At 35.8% G+C, this 20478-nt stretch overlaps 1 protein-coding gene across 1 annotated transcript in view; it reads right to left on the bottom strand.

The window, feature by feature from the left end:
• Nucleotides 1-20478, bottom strand: part of PTPN4 (protein tyrosine phosphatase non-receptor type 4) — a 204936-nt gene that overhangs the window by 159234 nt on the left and 25224 nt on the right. The gene's annotated exons all lie outside the window — the stretch shown is intronic.

Genomic DNA, 20478 nt, shown 5'->3' with positions numbered 1-20478 from the left:
GATTATTTAACCTTGAAGAGCCCTTCCCTTTATTAAAGATTAAGATTTGGGAAAAACATGGGTATTTGGTTTTTTTTTAAATACAACAAAACCCTTCATTTTAGCAATCCTCAAATTCAAACTAATTCTAATAGGATTATTATTATTATTCTAAAGAAAACAAAAACAAAATAAAAAACTTCAGGCTACAGATCTTTGGCTCTCAATTTTTAACCTAAGAGGGAAAAATAAAGAACAGCTATCACAATGATATCAGCAACACTTGATGTTAAAAGACAATGAAGATGTAGCTTCGAACTTCTGAAAGAAAATTATTTGAAACACAGAATTATATATCAAAAAAATTAGCATTCATGTGGGAGAATGAAGCTAAAGACATTTCCAGAAATTCAAGGATTCAAAGTTTAAAATCCATAAAACTTCCCTCTTAAAGACAATTAGATAAAGGAAACAAACTACACTAGAAACAAATGCAAGTATACAGGATGTTTTTAATATGAGTAAGCAATAAGTAGTAAGACATTTGAATGAGTAAACCAAAAATAGTAAAATGAAACAGCAATTCAAATTGGTGGTATTCAGTAATTACAGTTGACATCGTAGACTGTTCATGTCAAAACGATTAAAGCTAAAAGTAAAAGTTAACATTACGTAAGTATAAAAAACCGTATAGAGGAAAGCAGCTTCAGAACATTGACAGAGAAGAACTAGTCAAGTAAGTTCACCAATTAAAAGACAGTGATTGGTAGTTTCCCGTTGCACCTGTAAGGAGCCTGCAAGTCCCCACTCCACTTTAACAAGTAAAAATCAGAACAGCTCTTCTTGGATCAGCAACTCTTCTTAGCTCGGTAAGAGAGGACACAGGGCAAATCGCTGCCGCCAAGACTGGAGAGAGAGGCAAATACGAAGTGTCACAGCTTACCAGGCAGAGACTCACAAGCAGAAACCACCATGGGCTAGTGCACGAGTAGGAAAACCTGAATTGTAACTGAGCAAATTGCTGGAGGCTCAGATTCCCACAGTAAATATCAGAGGAAAACACTCTTGAGCTTCCTGCAGCTGGGGAGGAGGTGCGGGGAGGAAGGATTAGGAAACATACAGAGCACTAAGTTCTTCTTAACAAGGCCTGCCCTCAGGAGAAACTAGTTAACCAGAGCCTAAGTGACCTGGGGCAAGGAAAATACCCAACGGCCAGCTGACTTGACCCTTCCCAACAGCGAAAGGAAATACCCACCTCCAGCCCACTCTAGATCCTGTCTCACCTAAGGGGACTGAAAAAAACTGAGAAACACTTGTGAAGTTCACAGTCCAGAGGCACAGGCTCACTAAAACACCGAGACCTAACCATAGGACTACAAAACGCTTCCCCTCCCCCGACATTACTAAAGGCCTATTTACAGCAGTTCCTCTTAGCAGGATATCATGTCTGCCTAACAAGGAAAATCTACAACACATATCAAAAGGCAAAAAACACAATGAGAAGAGACAGAACAAGCATCAGAACCAGACACGGAAGGGATGTTGGAATTATCAGACAGGGAATTTAAAACAACTATAATTAATATGCTAAAGGTTCTAATGAATAAAATAGCACTCAAGAATAGATGGGCAATATAAGCACAGAGATGGAAATCCTAAGAAAGAACCAAAAAGAAACATTACAGGTGAAAAACACTGTAACAGGTATGAAGAATACCTTTGATGGGCTTATTAGTAGATGGGACACAGCAAAGACTCTCTGAGCTGGAGATACATCAATAGAATTCTCAAAAACTGAAAAGCAAGGAGAACAAAGATTGAAAAAAACAGAATATCAAGGACTGTGGGACAAATACAAAAGGTGTAAGATACATGTAATGGGAATGCTAGAAGAAGAGAGAAAGGAACAGAAAAAATATTTGAAAACGATGACTGAGAATTTCCCCAAATTAATGTCAGACATCCAATCAAAAACTATCTTTCAAAAGAAAGAGAAATAAAGACTTTCTCAGAGTGAAAAAAGAAAAAAAAGAAGAGGGAATTTGTTGCCAGTGGATCTGCCTTGCAAGATACGTTAACAGAAGTTCTTTAGAGAGAAGGAAAATAATACAGGTCAAAACTCAGCTCTACATAAAGTAAGGAACACCACCAAAAAACGAATGTGAGGGCCGGCCTGATGGTGTAGCGGTTAAGTTTGCGAGCTCTGCTTCAGCGGCCTAGGGTTCGCAGGTTCAGATCCCAGGCACAGACCTAGCGCCATTTGTCAAGCCAAGGTGTGGCAGCATCCTACATTAAATAGAGGAAGATTGGCACAGATGTTAGCTGAGCGACAATCTTCCTCAAGCAAAAAGAGGAAAATCGGCAACAGATGTTAGCTCAGGGCCACTCTTCCTCACAAAAAAAAAAAAAGGACTAAGTGAAGGTAAATTAAAAACTTTTTTCTTAATTTTTCATTCTTTAAACATTTATTGAGCACCTACTATAAACCAGACAATGTGCTGAAATATGCTGTTAACAAAACAAAGCAGCTTCTTAAAACAAGGAACTTACAGTGTAGTGTTAAAGGCAACTATTAAGCAAATAACCCCACAAATAAATCATCACAGACTATGACAAATGCTATTTATCATAAGAAAAGTTACGGCAAGCTGTGAGAGGATCTCAGCTGGGGGACTGATATGTTCTTAGACTGCAGGTGAGGCTTCCCCATGGAAGAGACATCTGAGACATCTCTTAGCTTGTCTAAAAGAGAAGATAATTACTAGAGCCCCAACTGAGCAAAATATCAAACATTTCAAGGGGGCTCTACCGATCATCTTCCATCTTACATATAAACTTTCATAAAGTCATTAAAAGAGAATATATGCACAAAGGAAAACTACTCATTTTAAGAACTCTTTAATTAGTTACCTCCTTAGTAACTACTCACCAAAGTCTAGTTTATGTTATTTCAGACAACTCTCTAACTGGTGTCTAGGAAATGCTAATGAGATTATTGTGCTTTAAATATTAGAGTTTTATTGTGAACATTTACCTACACAGTGAAATACAAACAGCAGATTATTTTGAAAACCAATTATTAACACTAAGCAAACATTTTACTGGGTCTTATCCCCATTTTTGGCAAAAACAAACAAACAAAACAAGGAATATCTTTTCCAGATATGAAGTTTTTTGGAGAATTCAGTCACATGTTTTTAGAGACTATTTAGCCAAATCTACCCTTGGACAACATACTTAGATAAACCCATCCTGAAAGTAACCCATCTACTTGGTTCCATCTTTAAACAGGTTTAGTAGATTATAAACAAAGTTAAAAGTCACTATTCTTTAGAGACCAGGGAAACCTAAACTTGGCTATCCTAAACATGGAATATTATAACAAAAAGAACTAATAAGACGGTAGGACATTATAATTAATATATGTAAACGTTCTTATAATAAAATGTAACTATCCTCTAGCCTCAAATTCTCATGTTCCTTATACTTATGTTCATGTATAAAAGTTTTTACTTCTTCCCAGTGGTAGTACTTATATATGTATTTTAAATTACACAATAAAATTTAACCTCAAGTAGCTATTATTGCTAAAATGCTCTTCTCAAACTCACGTCACTAACAATAATGGACAGAAAATATTAAACGTTTAAATGAAAGTATTTAAGATAATGTAAATTAACTTTAAAAGAATGAAGAAATTTGTGTTGCTAAGCCCAAATACAGAAATGCACTATTTGTTTTAAATATGGTTTTAACACTCTTAAATACAGACTGTCACAAGATGTTAGCATCCTATAATTTACAATAAAACCTTATTAATTTGGACTCTGCCAACAGAGAGCTTTAAACAATTTATTTGATTATCTGGTTTGACGTTACCCTCTAAACCTTGAGGAAAAAATAAATTTATCAAACAGTAATCTTCAAATTCTTAAAAACTTTTCTTGGAAAAAAAACCTTAGAATAAACTAAGTTCTGCACTCAGGTACACGCAAAATACCCTTTCATTAAAAATACATTCGGGGGGCCAGCCCCATGGCCGAGTGGTTAAGTTCACGTGCTCTGCTTCAGTGGCCCACGGTTTCATGGGTTCGGATCCTGGGAGGAGCGCTAGCACTGCTCATCAAGCCACGCTGAGGCAGCGCCCCACACAGCACAACTCGAAGGACATGCAACTAGAATATACAACTATGTACTGGTGGTCTTTGGGGAGAAGAAAAGAAAAAAAAAGGTTGGCAACAGATGTTAGCTCAGGGTCAAACTTTAAAAAAAAACAAACAACATTCGAAATAATTTTTAAATAGATTACCAGTAGAGTCATTCACATATGCATTCAGTCACTCAACAAAACTTTGTTAAACTGTGCTAGGCAATGATCTAGGATCTTAGTATATACATTAATGAAAAAAAGCCCCACAAATCCCCATCCTTGTGGAACTTAACATTCTAGCATGAAATATTTTATTTTCCTACTGCCCTCTTGCAAGTGTCCTTCATAAGAGACAGTGTAGTGATAGAGACCATAAATGCCAAGCAGGCAGAGATTGCTTCTAACATAATTACCATTATGTTTCTCTCCACCACCTTCAACTCCATACCTTATAGGATGCTGGGTACTGAATAAGTATTCCTTAAATGAAGGAATGAAAATAACAATTCTTTAATTGTTAAGAAATCAAGTATATTTTTTGAGCCATCCTTCTGGTCTTGTACATTTTAGAAGCACAGGTCTGAAATATTTAAGTTAAAGTCTTAAAATTGTTCCTACTACTTAGTTTTTCTATTACTAAGTTACCTTCTTGGAAAAGTTATTCTTAAAGACTGCAGACCTAAAGCAAAAGTGAACTGTCTAATCAGCTCTTGAGATTTCCCCACATATTAACATAATACTTTTAGTACGAAGATACCAAATATATTAACCTTTCTTGCCATATTTACTTTCATTTCATAAAGCAATAATTCTGCTTGACTTCTGGAGAATTTTACTACTTGAAAATTGTAACTCTGTGAAAGAATATGCTAAATCTTCATGATGTTTTAGAAAGGGAAAGAAAGTCAAATAAAATTCTCCATCACGTCACTTCCTTTTTCATCTAAATGTCTGAGTAAAATTGATATATGTGTATACATAACTGCTGTCAGTGGAAAAAAGCCCATCTCTCTTTAAAGAAAAGAATATGAACTGAGATCTATAAAAATGTTCACTCCTTTAAATATACTCAATGCACTAATAAAATTCTAAATATTCTAAAAGTTCTAAAGTTATGATAAATCCTTTTAAGTTCACAGACATTAAAAATTTATACACGTTAAGTAAAAACAGCTGAACATAAATGGTGATATTCAAACAATAAAAATTATGGACTAATACAGTAAGAGACAGAAAAAGTATTTGGGCAAATTCACACAGTGATTGGTGAATTAAAATTTGGAGATAAAATTGTTTCATATTTATAACTCTATTAATGTTAATACAATGTTTTCTGTTTAGGAAAAATAAGCACATTCTTTCCAACTTTCTTTTAACTCCAAAGGTCAAAATGACAGTTTGCTTTTTCAATTACCATAAATACAGATTAAAGGGTTCAGGCTGTCACAGAAAGAGGCAAATGACATGACTACAGCAGTGGCAAGACAGCACAAGAAAGAATGGGTGGCAGAGAATGAAAACAGAGGACACACAGATCTTCTTGACCCGATAAAGGACATCTGTGGAAAACACAGTTGACATCATACTTATTGTTGAAAAACTGAATTCTTTCCACCTAATATTAGGAACAAAACAAGGATGTCCATCGGCTCTCACTTCTACTCAGAATTGTACTGGAGGTGCAAGCCAGGCCAATTAGGCAAGAAAAAGAAATACAAGTCATTGAGATTTCAAAGAAAGGAGGACAACTATCAATATCTGCAGATGATATAACCATCTACATAGAGAATCTGAGGGAATCTATTAAAAAACAGCTACCAGAACTAATAAGTGAGTTTAGCGAGGCAGGATACAAGATCAATATGTAAAAATTAATTGTATTTCTATAAACTAGCAACGATCAGAAATTATAATTTTAATATAATTTACAATAGCATTAAAACTGAAAACTTCAAGACTGCTGAGAGAACTTAAAGAAGAAAAAAATAAATGAGGAGATATACTGTGTTCATACATTGGATGATCTGTAGATTTAATGCAATCAATAAAAATCATAGCAGGCTTTTTTGCAGAAACTGACAAACTGATTCTAAAATTCATATGAAAATGAGAAAGACTTAAATTGAAAACAGTTGTTTTCAAAGTTGAAAACAACTTTGAAAAAGAAAAATTAGGGGACTAAATGTACTGATTTCAAGACTTATGATAAAGCTACAGAAACCAAGACAGTGTTGTATTGATATTAAGATAGACAAACAGAGGAATGAACACAATACAGTCCAGAATGAGACCTACACATATACACACAACTAATTTTGACAAACATATAAAGGCAATGCAGTAGAGAAAGGGTAGTCAGTTCAACAGATGGAGGAAAACAAGTGGATATCCATATGCAAAAAAATATGAACTTCAATCCAAACCTTGCACTGTATGCAAAAATTACCTCAAAATGGGTCACAGATCTATGCAGAATCTAAAACAATAAAACTGCTTAAAGGAAACATAGGAGAAATCCTTGGTGACCTTGGATTAGGCAAATAATTCTTAGAAACACCACCCACCATAAGCACAATCCTTAAATCCTTGATATACTGGACCTCATCAAAATGAAAACATCTGCTTTTCAAAAGACACTGTTAAGAGAATGAAAAGACTAGCCAGAGAGTGGGAGCATATATCTGATAAAGAACTTGTATCCAGAATATAAAGAACTCTCAAAACTCAATAATAAGAAAACAAACAACCCAATTTAAAAAATGAGCAAAAGATTTGAATAGATACTTCACCAAAGAAGATGTGCAGATGGCAAATAACCACACAAAAAAGATGCTCAACATCATTAGATGTTAGGTAGCGCAAATTAAAACCATAATACGATATTACCACATACCTATCAGAATGGCTAAAATAAAAAACAGTGACAATACCAAACGCTGACAAGCACCAGGAGAAAACGGATCTCTCATTCATTGCTGGTAGAAATATAAAATGTTACAATATTGGTAAATAGTTTGGCAATTTCTTACAAATTTGAACTTACTCCAACTTCATGAGCTATCCATTTCATTTCTAGGTAACAAATGCGTACTTCCATACAAAGACTTGTGCATGAATGTTCACAGCAACTTTGTTACAGCCAAAAACTGCAAACAAAACAAGTGTTTATTAATAGGTAAATGGATTTATTCACATGTGGTACATATTTATTCACCTGTGGTATATTAATGAAATGAAATACTAGTAGTTAATAAACTAGTGATACATGCAAGAACATGAACAAATCTCAAAATAATTATGCTGAGAGAAAAAAGCTAGATTTAAAAAAGTACATACTACATGATTCCATTTATATAAAATTCCAGAAAACACAAACTAATCTTTGGTGACAAACAGCAGATCTGCAGTTGCCTGGGGATGAAAGTAGGGTGTGGTGGTATGGGGCACGGAATTACACTGGGGCACAAGGGAATTTTTGAGAGTAATGAATATGTTCATTATATCGATTGTAGTGGTGGTTTTATGGATGTATAAATATGTCAAGACTTATGAAATACTGTATTTTAAACATATACAGTTTATTATATGCCATTTGATCTCAATAAAGTTGTTAAAAAACATAAATGGCCAAACCACTTCAGAGGCAAAATATATAGAGAATTCTGACATTCTGGTTCATAACCTCCTGGTTATATAACAAGATTCGATTTAATTTAACACAATGCATTTTTTGGCCATTTTTCTTCATCATGTTAACATAGCTGATTTCTTCTACTAACGGCAAATGCTCATAGCGCAAAGTAAGAATTTTAATATTCACTTTGAACCTTAGATGCTGTAAGAGTTCCGATAGAAAGATTGTTCTATACACTATAACCATAAGACCCATTGTTAAGAAAAGAAAGATGAGGGGTCAGCCCTGTGGCCGAGTGCTTCACTTCAGCAGCCCAGGGTTTCACTAGTTCAGATCCTTGGCACAGACCTAGCACCACTCGTCAGACCATGCCGAGGCGGCGTCCCACATAGCAGAGCCAGAAAGACCTACAACTAGAATATACAACTGTGTACTGGGGGGCTTTGGGGAGAAGAAAAAAACAGAAAAGAAAAGAAAGACGATAACCAGAAGTACGTTTATTCTACTTAAACTCTATCTCACTTGCTTCATCTGTAAAATGGGCAAAGTAGTAACACTCACCTCAAAGGGGTTTTGTAGGGATTACTATATAACACGATAAAACACAAACTGACTAATTTTCTAATGGTTAATTTACTCCCAAAGAATAATTTATATACTGATATTACATAGTTCTACATAATATAAATATAAAAGAAATCATTTTTATGTTTTCAACTTAGAAATCCTTGTGAAATAAAAGAGTATAATTTAAAACCACATCACAATTTCCATAATCATAAATCAAAACCTATTAATGTCATCCTAATTCACACATGCAGGAACGTCACTGAAAATAAAATATATTTGTATAATCAAAGCAGCAAAAGGAAATAAGGAATAAAAATTAACTCGGAAACTAGCCCCATGGTTCTTAAAGTAGTAGTTCCTAGAAAAGATAACATATTTCATGTTACTATTACATAAACTTTACTTATATCAATTAGCTACACTAATTGCTAACTGCTCTATATAAAATGTTCATCCAATTAAGGAAGCACTGAATTGGGTTCAGATTCACATTAAGCATAAACCAGAGCATGGAAAAATCTCAGGGATCAATTATTTGAAAGTAATTAAATTTAACTACATTATGTTGGATTCAAATCTTTTTATTTCCATCAATCTGATGTCTTAAACAGGTAAAAATATTTAAACATCTTTTAAAGGCAAATTTCTCGTTTAATTTGTTCTAATTTTTAAAAACAGCAAAGACAAGATGGAGGAAGCATTTCTAGAATGGCAGAGGAAGGACCTCTGAAAATCCAATCCTCCATAAAAGGAGAAAGAATACTGGCAAACTGTCAAAACCAACTTTTTCAAAACTCTGGAAATTAATAAAAGGATCACAATACTCCAAAGAACTTTAATTCAAAACAAACAGCTGAACCTTGGTAAGGATAGCAAGCTTTGTGGCATTTTAACTCAATACTACTTCATTGCAATAATATGCAGATCTGGAATATCAGGAGCACTATCACTTAACCAGTGAAGTCTATCAAATGTATTTTTTCCTTTGTAAGACTGTAAGCTCCTGAGAGGCAGAAGTCATGTTTGCCTTTGTATTTCTCTCAGCATCTGGGACTAAGCTCTGTACTCAGTACATTTTAGCATTTAAAGAAAGGCTAAAATGACCTCCCATCAGCAATTAGTTGGGGCCATGACGGAAGTTTAAAGCCCATAAAAGTCCCAAACTAACCCACCAGTGCACCATGTGTCATCTACTACATAAAGGTATAGCAAAGTATCCCTTCAAATGTATAGGAGTTAAACTAGGGTGACAATAACAGCACTCAACAGAAGTGTCATCCAGGACTGTGTCAGTGGTGCTTCTCATTCAAAGCTATTTGTGGTAAATAGCCAGCTTTTTCAATTTCCATTCAAGATTATGACAGATTGTATTTTCTGAAAACAGCAGTAAAAACAGTTCTGGAGTTTTGCCACCCCATCAAGAGGTGGAGTCTAGGCCCCATACTCCATGAATCTGGGAACACCTTGGTGGCTGCCTCATGGAGTAAGAGTACAGCAGAAATGACACATTGACTGCTGAGACTAGGTCATAAAAGGACATACAGCTTTCACTTGACTTTGTCTAAAGACAAGTACCCTGGGAACCCAACCACCAATCTCTAAGGAAGCCCAGGCCACATGTGGAAAGGAACCCAGGTCCCCAACCTCAGCCCTGGCAGAGCTCCCAGCTGACAGCCGGGAGCAACTTGCCAGCTCTGTGAGTGAACCAGCTTCAGTCAAGCCACCTCAGCTGCCCCCACCTGGAGCAGAGACCAGTCTTCCCTGCCAAGTTCTGGCCAAAGGACAGATCTGTGAGCCAAATAAATGACTGCTGGCATCTGAAACCACCAAGTCTGGGGATGGTATGTTACACAGCAGCAGGTACGACTAGGACACATACCAATGTAGTACTTTTGTAAAAACAAAGTGACTAGAAAATAAAATTTTAAAAGATATACAGAATACAAGCTTCAAGTTTTTATTAGTAGATTTAACAGAAATCAAATTCTCTACCAATTGTTATGACAGTTTCTAAACACTTACTCTCACTTACTGTACTTATCCCCTCAACAGGCCGAGGACCAGTGCACAGACAATCCTTTGAGTAGCACTATTTTATGTTACAGGAAGAGAAGCATAATTTAACTGGAATGGTATTAAAACATCTAAAAAATATGGCAAGGAAAGAAAGTGCTCAACTAAGCAAACATTTAAAAACCGTGGGAATCCCTTATACTAAGCTAATCCGCTTAAGAGGAAAGGTGTCCAGTTTTAAAGGGTGACACACAAGAGATTTGTTCCAGGATTGGAATATTAACATCTTCATAGGACTTTCTATCCACAAGTCTGATGTAAACAAAGAACAAGCAATTCTTTGTTTTTGTCTTTTTTTGCATCCTCAGGAATGTAATTTTTTTATCATAGTGAGTTTGCATAATTATTATTAAATTTATTAGTAAAAAATTAAAAAAAAAGAATAAAGGTGTCCTGATTAAACACCATGAAGACAGATGGATCAGTCTATCCAAACGAGAGACATCATACTTCAGAAGCCCACATCTAGCTCTCCCTTACTTTGGTGTCATATTCACCATAAAAGCATCTGATCTCTCTCTCTCACGTATGCGCACACACACAGAGCAAATATGACAAAAATTTTAACAACTTTTTCTTCTCGTTTTCTTGACATATAATTAACAGGTAACACTGTGTAAATTTAACGTATACAACATGATGATTTGATACATGTATATATTGCAAAATGATTACCACAATAAGGTTTATTAATACATCCATCATCTAACACAATTACATTTTTTTCATGGTAAGAACATTTAAGGTTTACTGTCTTAGCAACTTTCAAGTACTTAATACAGTACTGTTAACCATAATCATCATCCCAAATACAGATCCCCAGAACTCATTCATTTTATAACTAGAAGTTTATTCTCTCTGACTAACCTCTCCCCATTTCCCCGACTCCCCAGCCCCTGGCAACCACCTTTCTACTCTCTGTTTCTACAAGTTCGTCTTTTTTTTAGATTCTGCATATAAGTCAGATCATACAGTTATTTGTCTTTCTCTGACTTATTTCACTCAGCATAATGCCCTCAAGGTCCACCCATCTTATCACAAATGGCAGGTGTCTTTTTGATGGCTGAATAATATTTCATTATGTGTGTATATATATGTATACACACACACCACATCTTCTTTATCCATTCATCCATCAATGGACACTTAGGTTGTTTCCATGTCTTGGCTATTGTGAATAATATTGTGAATTACTGTGAATAATGCTGCAATGAACATGGGGTGCAGATATCTCTTTGAGATAGTGATTTCATTTCCTTCAGATATATACCTAGAAGTGAGATTGCTGGATCATACAGTAGCTCCATTTTTAAATTTCTGCAGAAGCTCTATACTGTTTTCCATAGCAGACATACCAATGTACATTCCCATTGACAGTGCACTAGGGTTCCCTTTTGTACACATTCTTGCCAACACTTGTTATCCTCTTGTCTTTTTGATAACAGCCATTCTGACGGATGTGAAGTGATATCTCATGGTGGTTTTGATTTGCATTTCTCTGGTGATTAGTGATGTGGAGCATCTTTTCACGTATTAGTTGGTCATTTGTATGTTTTCTTTGGGAAAATGTCTATTTGGGTCCTCTGCCCATTTTTAAAATTGGATTATATTTTTGTTACTGAGTTCCTTATATATTCTGGATATTAACTCCTTATCTGATATATAGTTTGCAAATATTTTCTCCCTTTCCATAGCCTATCTCTTCCTTTGATTGTTTCTTCTGTTGTGCAGAAGCTTTTTAGTTTGATGTAGTCCCAGTTATATTTTCTTTTGCTGCTTGTGCTTTTAGTGTCAAATCCAAAAAATTGGTGCCAAGACCAACATTAAGAGCTTTTCTCTATGTTTTCCTCTAGAATTTTATGGTTTCAGGTCTTACATTTAAGTCTTTAACCCATTTTGAGTTAATTTTTGTTAAGAGTGTAAGATAATTTATTGAAAAAGACTATCTTTTCCCCATTGAGTATTCTTGGCTCCCTTGTCAATTATTAGTTAACTGTATATGCATGGGTTTATTTTTGTGCTCTTGATTCTATTTCATTGTTCTATGTGTTTGTTTTTATGCCAGTACCATTCTGTTTGGATTCCTATAGCTTTGTTGTATAGTTTGAAATCAACAAGTATAATGCCTCCAGCTTTGTTGTTCTTTCTCAAGATTACTTTGGCTATTTGGGGTCTTTTGTGATTCCAGAAGAATTTTAGGGTTGTTTTTCCCACTTCTGTGAAAAATGCCACTGGAATTTTGACAAGGATTGCACTGAATCCATAGATGGCTTTGAGCAGTATGGGCATTTTAACAATATTAATTCTTCTGATCCAAGAATATAAAATATCTTTCCATTTGTGTCTTCTTCAATTTTTGATATCTTATAGTGAAAACTATAAGTGTAAAGATCGTTCACCTCCTTGATTTAATTTACTCCTAAGTAATTTATTTTATTGTTTCTGATGCTATTGTAAATGAGATTTTCTTTCTTTTTCACATATTTCATTGTTAGTGCATAGAAATGCAACTGATTTTTGCATGTTGATTTTGTATCCTGCAACTCAACTTGTCCATTAGCTTTAACAGTTTATTGCTGAAGTCTGCAGGGTTTCCTATATATAAGTCATCTCATCTGCAAACAGAGACAATCTTACTTCTTCTTTTCCAATTTGGCTGCCTTTTCTTTCTTTTTCTTGCCCAGTTGCTCTGGCCAGGACTTCCAGTACTATGTGAAAGTGGACACCCTTGTCTTGTTCCTGATTTCAGAAGAAAAGCTTTCAGCTTTTCACCGTTGAATATGATGTTAGCTGCAGGTTTGTCATATGGCCTTTATTATGTTGAGGTATGTTCCTTCTATACCCACTTTGAGAGCTTTCGGCTCTCATCTTCTTTCATCATGAAAGGGTATTGAATTTTGCCAAGTACTTTTTCTCCATCTATTGAGAGGATCATGTAATTTTTATCCTTCATTTTATTAATATGGTGTATCACAATGATTGATTTGCACATGTTGAACCATCCTTGCATTCCAGGGATAAATTCAACTTGATCATGGTATAATCCTTTTAATGAGCTGTTGAATTCTGTTTGCTAGAATTTTGTTGAGAATTTTTGCATCTATATTCATCAGTGATATTGGCCTATACTTTTTGTATAGTCTCCTTACCTGGCTTTGGTATCAGAATATTCCTGACTTCGGAGAATGCATGTGAGAGACTTCCTCCTCTTTATTTTTTTTGGAAGAGTTTGAGATGGGTTAGCATTAATTCTTCTCTAAATGTTTGACAGAATTCACCAATGAAGCCATCTGGTCCTGGAGTTTTCTGTGTTGGGAGGTTTCTGATTACTGATTCAATCTCCTTACCTGTTACTGTCTGCTCAGGTTTTCTATTTCTTCGTGATTCAATCTTGGTATGGCGGACATCTCTGAAAATTTACCCATTACTTATAGATTACCCAATTTCTTGGTATATATACCAATATGTAACTGTTCATAGTAGCCTCTTATGATTCTTTTTATTTCTGTGGTGTCAGGGGTAATGTCTCCTCTTTCATTTATAATTTTGAGTTCACTTTTTTCCCACTGGTTAGTCTAGATAAAGGTTTGTCAATTTTGTTTATCTTTTCAAAAAACTCTTGGTGCTGGCCCCATGGCCGAGTGGTTAAGTTTGCATGCTCCACTTTGGCAGCCCAGGGTTTTCGTGGTTCAGATCCTGGGCATGGACCCAGCATCACTCACGAAGCCATGCTGAGGTGGCGTCCCATATGCCACAACTAGAAGGACCCACAACTAAAAATATAGAACTATGTACCAAGGGGCTTTGCAGAGAAGAAGAAAAACTAAAATCTTTAAAAAAACAACTCTTAGTTTCACTAATTTTCTTCTATTGTCTTTCTAGTCTCTATGTCATTTCTTTCAGCTCTAATCTTTATTATTTCCTTCCTTCTGCTAACATTGGGCTTTGTCTGTTCTTTTTCTAATTCCTTGAGGTGTAAAGTTAGGTGGTTTATTTGAGATCTTTCTTTTTTCTTAATGTAGGCATTTATTGCTAAAAAATGTTAACTTTTATTTCTTGGTGGTGAGTATACAAGTGCTCACTGTAGTATTACTCTCTTAATTTTTCTGTTAATTCTTTTAATTTTTTTATTATGAAAGTTTTCATAATAAAGTTGAGAGAAATAAATAAAATTAAAATACAAAAGTTTCATTAAATGGACATGGATATACTGTTTACATCATCCATGGAACCCAGAATAACATAAAATGTACATTACATTTAACACTTAAAATGTACAGTACATTTAACAATTCTACTATACCATCAGTTTGACCTGAAATTAGCATATTACTGTTAATAAAGCATTTCAGCAATAATTTTACCTTTATACCTATTAGTCATACAGTTTTTAAGGATGGTCTATGTTTCTCACACTATGCATCAGAATCACTTGAGAAGCTTTTGAAAAATGTAGATTTCTGGGACTCAACTCCAGAAATTCTGAGGAAATAACACATTTAACAAGTCCTACAAGTGACACTGATGAGAGTGGTCCATGGCCCACAGTTTAAGAAACAATAATATAAAGCATCGATTCTCATTTGGGGGTGATTTTGTCCTCCAGGGAACATCTGACAATAGATTTTTGGCAAAGAGATTTTTGGTTGTCACAACTATGGAGGAGAATGCTACTGGCATCTAGTGGGTAGAAGCCAGGGATGCTGCTAAACATCATACAATGCACAGGACAGCATCTGCCTCCCTCTGCCCTGACCCTCAACACAACAAAGAATTGTTTGGCCCAAAATGCCAACATTGCTGAAGCTGGAAAATGCTGACTTAGATAGTCTTTTTATTTGTTTAAAGTAAATTATAAAAGGAAGTTTAGTGATATCTTTTTTGCTCAGTCCAGTAAAGGAAGTAGAAGAAAACTGAAAAGATGAGGAAATCAGCGTGACACTACTAGAAACTTTGACTTATGCTGCTTCTTTTTTTAATGACACAGACACTTTCTTCATCAAGAAGTAGGGAATTTATGTTACCTCTCTTGAATGGGGGGAGACTTGAGACCTGTGACTGTTTTGATCAAAAGAATACAGTAGATGTGATGCTATATGACTTCTGAGACACCTTGCTCTCCTGGAACACTCACTCTCAGGATACTTCCTTTCAAAATCCAGCTCATCTGCTGTGAGAAGTCCAAGCCATAAGGAATGACCACACAAAGATGCTCTGATCAACAGTCCTTGCTGAGCCCATCCTTTAGTCCTTAGACATTTAAAGAAGCAATCTTGGAAGTGGATCCTCCAGCATCAAGAGTTCCAATCCTCAGGAAATCTGAGTTGACTAACAGACACTGTGGAGCAGAAAAGGGCCATCACTCCTGTGCCCTGCCTGAATTCCTCTCTCAGAGTCTGTAACTGTAATAAAATGGTGATTGTTTTATGCTACTAAATGTTGGGGTGGTTTGTTACACAGCAATAATAAGTGGAACATCTTACACTCTGTCATTTAACTCTTAAAACAATTAAAGTCAGTTATTTTAATCTCCTCAAAAGGATTAAGTGGTTTGCCCAAGGTTGCACAAGCAAAAGTGATAGAGTGACATGTGAATCCAGATCTGTCTAAGCTCAAAGACAATACTATTTCTACCACATCATAATGAAATGATTTCTACTTCCTCATGCTAAAATATTCTTATTAATTGTTCTTCTCAAAGCATCTAAATTAACTGAAGACATCATTGAAAAAGAATCATCACTATCTGTGAGTTTTGCAAAGCTTCAATCTGATCCATTGCACTCATTCTATTCTTTGAACACTCTCTCCAGAAAATCTGAATGGGAAAAGAAATCACAACCACATATACTGAGATGTGTGTTACAGTAAGGGCAGAGAGAATAACACTGCTCACATGCATCAATGATATTAGCAGAAAGAGGATTACAGGTGGGCTGAGAATGAACAGCAAAGTTTTGTTGTTTTATTTTGTTTAGCATAGCCTATTCTCTTTTTTCCTTAAAGATTAGCACTGTGGGGCCGGCCTGGTGGTGCAGTGGTTAAATGAGCACTTTCTGCTGCAGTGGCCCAGGGTTCACCAGTTCGGATCCTGGGTGTGGACATGGCATCGCTTGGCAAGCCATGCTGTGGTAGGCATCCCACATATAAAGAAGAGGAAGATGGGCATGGTTGTTGGCTCAGGGCCAGTCTTCCTCAGCAAAAAGAGGAGGACTGGCAGTAGTTAGCTGAGGGCTAATCTTCCTCAAAAACTCAAAAAATTCAAGTATTTCTATGTTACTATGCTACACTCATATGAAGTTTAGCAAGAAAGGGTGTCATAGCCTAAGGCAGAAGTCTCACTCTTTTTTAACAACTGCTGCTACATTAGCAAACCTGGTCAGCCACTGATTCACCATAAATTGTACCATTCCAAGTGTTACTATCTAGCTCTGGTTTACTTTGGGATAGTCACTTTATCTTTCTGAGCCCCAATTTCTTCATCTATAAAATGTAAAACTTTATGTGATCTATAATCTGCACTGTCCTATACAGTAACCATGCCACAAATAAAAACTGAGCATTTCAAATGTGGCTCATATGACTCACAAATTTTTCTAAATTAAGTTAAATTTAATCAGCCACATTTGGCCAGCAGCTGACCTATTAAGCAGCGCAAGATTACATGATCTCTAAATTCCCTTCTAATCCTAAAACTCAACCATTTCTAATTTCCAATTTTTAACAATTCCCTTTCTCTCTAAAATGGAATAAACAAATTAACTGTAAATCAAACAGTTAACTGTAATCAAACACAACCACACAGGAAAAAAATGATCCTAGCAACTGTTGAACACAATATTCTTGACTAGGGTTGACAAACTTTTTGTGAAAGGAGCCAGACAGAAGATAGTTTAGGTGTTACGGGCCATACAATCTCTGTATCGTATTACTCAATTCTTCCTCTGTAGCACAAAAGCAGCCATAAACAAAATGTAAATGAATGAGTGTGGCTGTGTTCCAATAAAACTACGGATATTGAAATTCAAATTTCATTTAAAAATGTAAAAATCAAGGGCTGGCCCCAGGGCCTAGTGGTTAAGTTTGGCGCACTCTGCTTTGGTGGCCTGGGTTTGGTTCCCAGGTGTGGAACTCCGTCACTCCTTGGCCACCAGGCTGAGGCAGCAACCCACATACAAAATACAGGAAGACTAGCACAGATGTTAGCTCAGGGCAAATCTTCCTTAAGCAAAAAGAGGAAGACTGGCAACAGATGTTAGCTCAGGGCTAATGTTAGCTCTACCTCAGCAAAAAAAAAAAAAAAAAAAAAACACGTAAAAGTCAGTCTCAGTTCATGGGTCATACAAAAACAAGTGGCAAGTCACATTTGACCAGCAGACCAGTCTGCTGACACCTGCTCATGAGTATATAACCACAGCAGGATATAGTGTAAGGATAAAATCAAAAGAAATGTAAAAACAACCTGAACTTTTACTTAGTAAGTTTTCTGTTGGAAGTGGTATGATGCAGCATTCCAAAACTATTTTGTGTATATCACGTGATTGAACAAATGAATAAATATGTTAAAGTTGTTGGGAACCAAGGGTCTCACTATAAGAGACAGGAGGTCAGATATGGCAGGGTAGAAGGTCATAGAGTTAGACTGGAATTAGAGATATTGCTATGATCTCATTTTTTAGAAAAATATATATTTGCTATCTCTGTCCACTATTAGGACCTAGAGGCAAAAATACTCCAATAACACTGAACATACCTCATGCCCTATATTCCACACTAAAAGGAATGAGGACTCCTTAGAGACATGGCTGATTCCAGAGCTGGGGCAAGGAAAATACAAGGTCGGGCTAATTATCTTGTGCCGGTAAGTAAAGAAGTCCTCAATATCTCATGGGAACAAGTTCAAGAGCATGAGAGGTAGTTTAAAGGGGCTCCCACCAGCCAAATGAGACAGTTAAAGTTTCAAAACAAATAATAACAAGAATAGATAACATTCTGAATAAAACAGGAATCTCTAGATCTAACCTGATACTATTTAAGTGAGGGAGAGGAATAACTCTTCTTCATAGAACAACGTCAAATGATAAATGTAGAAGGATAAGAGAAATAAAAAATTGCCATTGGACAACTACCATAACTGATTCAGACAAGAATCATTAATGAATGCTAAAATCACTGGGTGAAAGTTTGTTATAGAACAAGATACACACATAATTTCAAAATATCATCCCACAGATGACTTACTAATCACAGAGGAAAAGCTATCTTTAAAATGGAGAAATGTGTCAAATCTCGCCTTAACCAAATGATCAGATTTAACATCACCAATTAGACACCATAATGTTATAGACAATGAACACAACACCTATGTAGTATTCCTCCCAAAAATGTTTAACCTTGGGGCCTGACTGGTAGCATAGCGGTTAAGTTCGTGTGCTCCACTTCAGCAGCCCAGGGTTCACCTGTTCAGATCCCGGGCGCAGACTTACGCACTGCTTATCAAGCCATGCTGTGGCAGGCATCTCATATATAAAATAGAGGAAGAAGGGCACAGACCTTAGCTCAGGGCCAATCTTCCTCAAAAAAAAAGAAAAGAAAAAGTTTAACCTGAGTCTAATTATGAATAAACTAAAATAATCAGATAAATCCAAATTGAGGGACATTCTACAAAACAACTGGCCTGGATTCTTCAAAAATGTGAGGCGGATGAGGAAGAAGGGGGAAGAAGAAGTTATAGAATAAGGCTGGGGAAGTGCTGGAGGTTAAAAAAGACCTAACAGCCATATGCAATGGGTAGTCCTTGATCCAATCATGGATCAAAAAATGGTATAAAGAACTTGTTTGGACAACTGGAGAAACTGGCATATGCACTGTATGTCAGATTACAGTACTGTGTCACTGCTAAATTTCCAGAGTGTGATCATGTGGTTACACAGGAGAATGTGTTTATTCCTAAAAGACGCATGTTTGCCTGCTGAAGTATTTAGGGGTAAAGTGTTAGGATCATGGTGTCTGCAATCTTCAAATAGTTCAGGAATTTTTAAAGTATACACACAGAGAGAGATAAAGTAGCAAAATGTTAGCAATTGGTAAACATATATGAAGGGCACAAGGTGTTCAATATACTCATAGGTTTGAAATTTTTCAAAATAAAAAATTGTGAGGAAAGAGCTAAAAAAAATATTCCTTCCAAATTCTGTTTTTATTCTTAACAAAGCAGATACAATAAAACTTTTGTTACCCAAAATCATCAAGCAATTAACCACTCACAAAGTTTTCTGGATAACTGACACTCCTCTACCACTTATTTTAAACGGAATGTTCTCAAACAAACCACATGCTCCACTAAAATCTTAATTTATTATACAATGCCTTGGATGCGACTATAAATTAAAATGCTGGTAGTGTAAGATACTGGACTGAAAAACGTAGCTTGTTGCTATTAGACTATATTCAGTGAAGGCTCCTCAACCCTTCTGAACCGAACTTGGCAATATAAAACTGAATGGGCCAAATTCTCCTCGGACAGCACTATCAAAACTATGAGCTATAAAGCTGATACTGTAGAAGGAAAAAAATCAAATGTAGCAACAGTTTTGCTCTAAAAATTCTCTCTCTATATTTAATATACCAAACACATCTGTCTAGTAGTTATTATGCAGTAACTTATACAAGAAGCTTTTTACTTAAGAAATAGTATACGACAACCAAAAACTACCCCAGAAAGTCATGGACAAATCAATCACCTAAGACATGAATACACAGCACTGGACCTTCACCGCCAACTCACTGATGTACAGGTGGCCTTTTTCAAATGTCCTTTTTATGTCCTCTATTCAACGGTTACTGACCTGGTAAGAATGCTGAATTACAATATCAATATAAATTTGATAATCATTATAAACTATAGACTAAACACAGGACTCTAATTAGAACCATTTCTTGCATCAAATTTATTTACCCACTAAGGCCCACAAAGAATTACAGTCTGTGCCTTCACTACACTTTTTATTCATGTAAACATGTCAGCAGCCCCTAGTGGCTAGACACAGTACTAGGGGCTACAGCTATAAAT

This window comes from Equus asinus, chromosome 4 (genome assembly GCF_041296235.1).
Source record: "Equus asinus isolate D_3611 breed Donkey chromosome 4, EquAss-T2T_v2, whole genome shotgun sequence".
Taxonomy (NCBI): Eukaryota; Metazoa; Chordata; class Mammalia; order Perissodactyla; family Equidae; genus Equus; species Equus asinus.
Note: the sequence above shows the minus strand (reverse complement) of the source record. Positions and strands in the feature narration are given on the sequence as shown.